At 38.4% G+C, this 6334-nt stretch overlaps 1 pseudogene; it reads left to right on the top strand.

The window, feature by feature from the left end:
* On the top strand, nucleotides 1-6334 carry LOC131258101 (probable disease resistance protein At1g58602; annotated as a pseudogene).

Here is a 6334-nt window from a genome sequence, read left to right as displayed (position 1 = left end):
AACAAGAAGAAGAAGAAGAAGAAGGAAATAAAATAGTTTGAGATGGGCTCTGAAGACTAAATATAAACACGTCCAACCTAGGTGGTAGAAGGAATCTCCAATCTGAATTTTCTTGTGAGAGAAACGAGAGAAGAAAGATGGAAGTTGTTGCTAAGCCTGTGGTTTCGTTCCTCGTCGAAAAGCTCAGCGATGAGCTCATTCAGAAAGCTATTTCCTTGATTGGATTGCATGATCAAGTCGAATGGATTGAAACAGAACTGGAGTGGATGCAGTCCTTCTTAAAAGATGCGGATGCAGAACAACAAGCAAATGAAAGAGTGAAGAAGTGGGTGAGGGACGTGCGTGGCGTTGCATATGATACAGAGGACGTCATTGATTACTTTCTCTTGAAGATAGAACCCTTGAGGCGACGACGATTATTGTGCTCCATCAAGAGGTGCTCTTTCATTATCCATGAGTCGATAGCTCGCCTTAAGATCGCTTCAAAGATCAAACACATAAAACTTAAAGTCGATGACATCTCCAAAAGGAGGACAGCTTATGGCATCGAAGGCATAGGCAGGGTAGAAGGGGCGAGCTCTGCAGGTCGAAGTCTCCAAGAATGGAGGCTCACTTCTCCTAATGTTCAAGAACCAGATTTTGTTGGTTTTGAGAAGGATTTGGAGGCATTGGTTGTGCGGTTGACCAAGGGAGAGCTGCGGCGTTGTGTTGTATCTGTCGTTGGAATGGGCGGTCTAGGTAAGACAACTCTTACTAAGAAAGTTTATAACAATGGTAGTATTAAGAAACATTTCCATATTCATGCATGGATTTCTGTAACACAAGAGTATACCGCAAAAGATCTTTTGCAGGCCATCGTAAAACGCTGGCCAGTGCTCTCTGACAAGGAGCTCGAGGTGGTGGAGAAAATTAACGTTGTTGAACTGAAGGACAAGATTTCTGAGTATCTGAATGACAAGAGATACTTGGTAGTATTGGATGATATATGGAAAGGGGAAGCATGGGATGCTTTGAAGGATGCATTTCCTGATAAGAATAATGGAAGTAGGATCATGCTCACCACACGAAACAAAGATGTAGCGTTATATGCAGATGTACAAAGCCAGCCTCATGAATTGAGGTTTCTAAACAATGAAGAGAGCTGGGAATTGTTCTGTCAGAAAACATTCCCAGGACGAAATGGGGGTTGCCCTCAGGAATTGGAGGAGTTAGGAAGACAGATTGTGGAAAAATGCCATTGTCTACCTCTTGCAATTGTTGTAATCGGAGGGCTATTATCAAGGAAAGAACCAAGAGAGTGGGAGAATATACGCAAGACCATTAGCTGGCAATTTGTCAAGGGAGAAGTTAAAATCTTTGGCATATTATCTTTGAGCTATAATGATCTACCCCATCACTTGAAGGCATGTTTTCTTTACCTTGGCAATTTTCCAGAGGACTATGAGTTCCACACCAGGGAATTGATTCAAATGTGGGCAGCTGAAGGGTTACTTCAACCGAGAGGGGAAGAAACATTGGAGGAGGTTGGGGAAGATTGTTTGAAGGAGTTGATTCAGAGAAGCATGGTTCAGGTCGCAAGAAGAAATTCAAGTGGGGGTATTAAACATTGTCGTATCCATGATCTTTTGTGGGATCTCTCCATATCAGAAGCTAAGGAATGTAAGTTTCTCGAAGTTCACCGTGGGAACGTGAATGCTCCTTCTGCATCTACAGCCCGTCGACTTGCAATTCACCATAACAATTTAAGTTGCTTAAGTAGTTCCGTTCCTAACCTCCGTTCTGTGTTGATATACACCCAAGGTGATGCGTGGCTTCAAAGGGAACGAGAAGTTTCTCTACAGAGGTTTCAAGTTGCTAAGGGTGCTATATCTACATGGTTTAACAATAGAAAAGCTACCAAGGGAAATAGGTGAACTAATCCACTTGAGATACCTTGGGTGTACCCAAACTTCTTTAGAAAGCCTCCCATCATCCATAGGCAGTCTTCCCAATTTACAAACTCTATTTATAACATCTTATCATAACATTGAAGTACCCGGCACAATTGGGAAGATGCAACAGTTAAGACATCTACAAGTGAAGGGCATATACAAGTTAGAATATCTGCGATATGTTGGACGCTGGGGAGTGATAGAAGAGCATCCAAGGCTTGAGCATCTAGGTAACCTGCAGACTCTATCATATGTAAAGGCTGGCAAATGGATGCAGGGTTGCTTGGGAAAGCTCACCAATCTTAGAAACTTAGGAATTGGTTTAGTTATGGAAGCAGATGCAGAGGTATTGTATGAATCAATTGCCAATTTGGTCTGCCTCCAGTCGTTGTCGGTGGTGACACTAGGCAATGAATTTGAAACAATAGGATTGTCAATACCTCCTCTTTCACATCTTCCCAAGTTAAGTAAGTTGCGTTTGGAAGGAGAGCTAGAGAAGCTTCCTGAGTCTACTGAATTCCCAACAAATCTCACCAAGCTTACCTTGGCATGGTCCCATTTAAAGCAAGACCCACTGGTGACGTTAGAGAATCTGAAAAACCTTCGTATTCTCAGATTGCTTTGGAGTTCATATAGGGGAAAGGAAATGGCTTGTTCTACACACGGGTTTCCTCGACTCGAATCCTTACATCTTCAAGGGTTGCATCAATTAGAGGAGTGGAGAGTAGAGGAAGGTGCGATGCCAAGTCTTTTACATTTAGAGATCAATACATGCCGTAATTTGAAGAAGCTTCCAGAAGGATTGCAACATGTGACTACCCTCAAGAAATTGGAGTTGCTGTACATGCCCGATGAATTCAGAGAAAGGCTTCGAGAAAACGAGGGAGAGGATTGGCAAAAGATTCATCACATACCCTTCATTGACATGGTCAATGAGGTGACATCAGATTCAGTACTCTGATCTCTACTCGTTGGGGTGACTAAATTGGTAAGACTTCTTTTCCATTATCATTTTAGTTTCCTGGGTTAATCCATACTTGAATTTGATATAATCATTTGTGTTTTAAATTATAGGTATATGAATTTACTCAGTTTTACAACCTTTAAAATCTTGATGTGGAAATCAGTACCCATGCTTTGTTGAAGAAACTGAAAAAGCTCTGCATTCTCAGATTGCACAGAATGCATACAAGGGAAAGGAAATGTCTTGTTCTGCCCATGGGTTTCCGCTTCTTGAATACTTGTGTTATGAAGGATTAGGTGAAGTAGAGTGGAGAGCAGCGGAAGCATCAGTGCCGAGTCCTTTAGACTTGTGGATTGATGGATGCTCTGATTTGAAGACGCTTCCAGAAGGAATACAACATGTGACTACCTTTAAGAAATTGAAGTTCTGCACCATGCATTCAGAATTCAAAGCCATGCTTCGAGAAGGCAGAGGAAAGATTGGCATAAGATTCAGCACATACCCTCCATTGATGTAGGCGATTATTACAATGTGGTGGTGTTGAACTAAGCACTTGCATTTCCTATACTTGTGAGCTACATTGGTGAGACTTATTTTCCCTCGTCATTTTCATTTCATTGTTAATCTGTACATGAAGTTAATATAATCATATGAAAAACTTGTAACTTGTCAAGATAGAAAGAAAAGAAATAGAAAGAAAAGTATATAGTCAAATGAATTTCTATTTTTATTTTGCTAAAGCATTTGATTATTTTTTTATATGGAAATCTGCATGCTAATTGTTTTAGGAAATGCCTCAACCAGGAAAGTTTTCATGTTAATCATGCTAGAGGTCCTGCATTTCAATGCTCCATAAATGGGGCAGAAGTTGCTGTATGGTTGGATGAACCCATTGTATCATCGATCTATTTGACCCTTCTTTGGTGGACCAACATGTAAATTCACAATGATTGGACAATCTTAGTGTGTTTTTTATTATTATTATTTTTATTTTTTTTTCAATGATGGAATTTCCCCTGTTGACCATTTTTGTTTTCTGCCATTTGCTTGAAGGCCTTCAATCAAATAGTCAAGATGATCATGTCAGTTGGAATTTTGAACTGTGGTCATTCACAATAGGACCTGCCAGAAGGATGTTTTGGATAATCCAAATCTGCACCTATGTGGGGCTCATCAATGCATATACCAATCTGAGGACTGCAAGGACTATACTGGCACAAATGTGCTTAATTTGAAACAGCATAAGGATGCAACAATTACTGGATTTCTTCTACTAGCACACCTTACTTTGTTTTCACTAATCTTGTTTCCTTGAATAAAAATAAAAATAAAGAAGAATGTTAGATTGCTAGTTCAAATGCAATTTTAATTAGTTGTGTAATACATGCTCAGTTTATTTGGCATTATTTGGTTGTAGCAATGGTAATCATTATGATCTTCTCAGACATGATTTGATAGTCAAGTTGATCATTTTCAATAACCATCATCTGGCCTTAGGAAGATCCGCTTGGGGTGATCTCAGCAATGGAACTGGGCATGTTTTCTCCATTTTATTGAATTCGTGATCCAGTAACTCTTCACCTAATTGATCATCAGCTTCTCTGACATCGACGAGGACATTGCCAACATCATGGCCATAACCACTGCCATAATTAGATCCGGACCGCCTCCAGCCATAATAACAACAGTGTATGTTCCTCTTTCTACCAGTTTTCAAGCCTTTTTTTTCTTTTCTTTTTCTTCTTCTTTTTTTCAAGAGGAGGATGTGCAGCATGCATGGATCCAGAATTTAATTCTAGGCTTCGAAGATTGGCATATGATTAAGCATATACCTTCCTTTAACAATAGAAAATAAAAGGAAGTGATGACATTGAATTCATCACTCACTTCTCCTCTCCTTGTGAGCTACATTGGTGTACTTCTTTCCCCTCATCATTTTTTATTTCCCTATTACTTGAAGTTAATATAAGCATATGAATTTTAATTCTATTTTAATCTTTTTCAAATCTTTAGAATCTTGATGTGGCAACTGCTGCTAACTTCTTCATTCCTTTATATTTTGTATCCATACATCGTTAGGAACATGAATCACTCTATAATTTTACTGAAATGCTTTCTTATTATCATTTTAAATGGAAATCTTCATGCTAATTCTTCAAGGAAATGCCTTAATCAAGAATGGTTTTGGTTCATTCATGCTAGCAGCCCTCATGCCAACCACTGTCTACAAAACAAATTGATGTTCAGAAAAAGAAAAAAAAACTTGTAGCATCTATTTCTTTTGTATATTGTGCCCTACTCATCCATTTCTTTTGCATATTGTGCCCTACTACAGGAGCAAAAGCCTGATTCTTGCGCATTGCTCATGTAATGGAAAGCCCAGAGCTCACACACATTTTCCTTATTGGCATGTGCATTTACATGTAGATGATCATGAAGCTTAACCTCTGTTTTATGTTTACTTCATATTGTTTTTTACTTTGTTTGGTCCCATATGATAGTTGTCTTTCCAATACGTATAATGTTCAATTGCAAAATTGTAGTTTTTGTTGTATATAGTGAGTTCATTGAGGAGCCAATACATTTGGATATGTTTGCATTCAATCCATTCTTTGAAGCCCATATTGGATGTATATAGTAATTTCACATGATGAGCCTGAAATTGTTGTGTTAGTAATACTTCTAAAATTTTAGAAGTTCTCTATTTTTGTTATGACCCAAGAAAATCTAATTGGGAGTTGTCATGTAATCTTCAGCCGTGTTTTTCCTAGGTAATTGATGTATTATTTTCCTGTCTTTGTAGGATATCGATCGGCATATTAGGTGCTTCAATCTGTAAGATTTTTGGAGCTTCTTCCATCTATGGCAGAGCCTATCAAATCAAAGTTTGGATCTCAAACTGCTGGCACCACTTGAAACGCGCATCAAGACACTTGGACCGAATGCACTAGGAACTTAACACTCTGCTTTATCTATGTTTAGCTTTTATAGTTAGGTATATGCTTCAACTTCTTTTATAGATTTAAGCAACCAAATTCTAGCATACAATTTTCAGGTTTTAATCAAAATTTGATTTCTATACATTTTTCTCACAGCAAAAATTGTGATGACCTGCACATGCAAAGTGACTAGATGGAGTGAAGAATGGTGGAACAGTGACTAGATGGTGATGATATGTTTCGATGATATTTTCTAATTGTAACTTCGGGATTTATGGTTTTATTTTTTCTTTTTTCTTGTTACAGATCTTTCAATATGGTACCATGTGCTAACATTTGTTATATGTTATGTAGTTCGATTGGCACAAACAGTTCATTTAATGTTTGATGTGATGCTGTCTCACTTTAGGCATTTTAATGGTTTGTGGAGGCTCGTCAATGTTAACAATTGCTTGTATGTTTGATTATCCCTGATTTAGTATTTGGATGGTCTGATAATA

Source organism: Magnolia sinica, chromosome 10 (genome assembly GCF_029962835.1).
Source record: "Magnolia sinica isolate HGM2019 chromosome 10, MsV1, whole genome shotgun sequence".
Classification (NCBI taxonomy): domain Eukaryota; kingdom Viridiplantae; phylum Streptophyta; class Magnoliopsida; order Magnoliales; family Magnoliaceae; genus Magnolia; species Magnolia sinica.
Note: the sequence above shows the minus strand (reverse complement) of the source record. Positions and strands in the feature narration are given on the sequence as shown.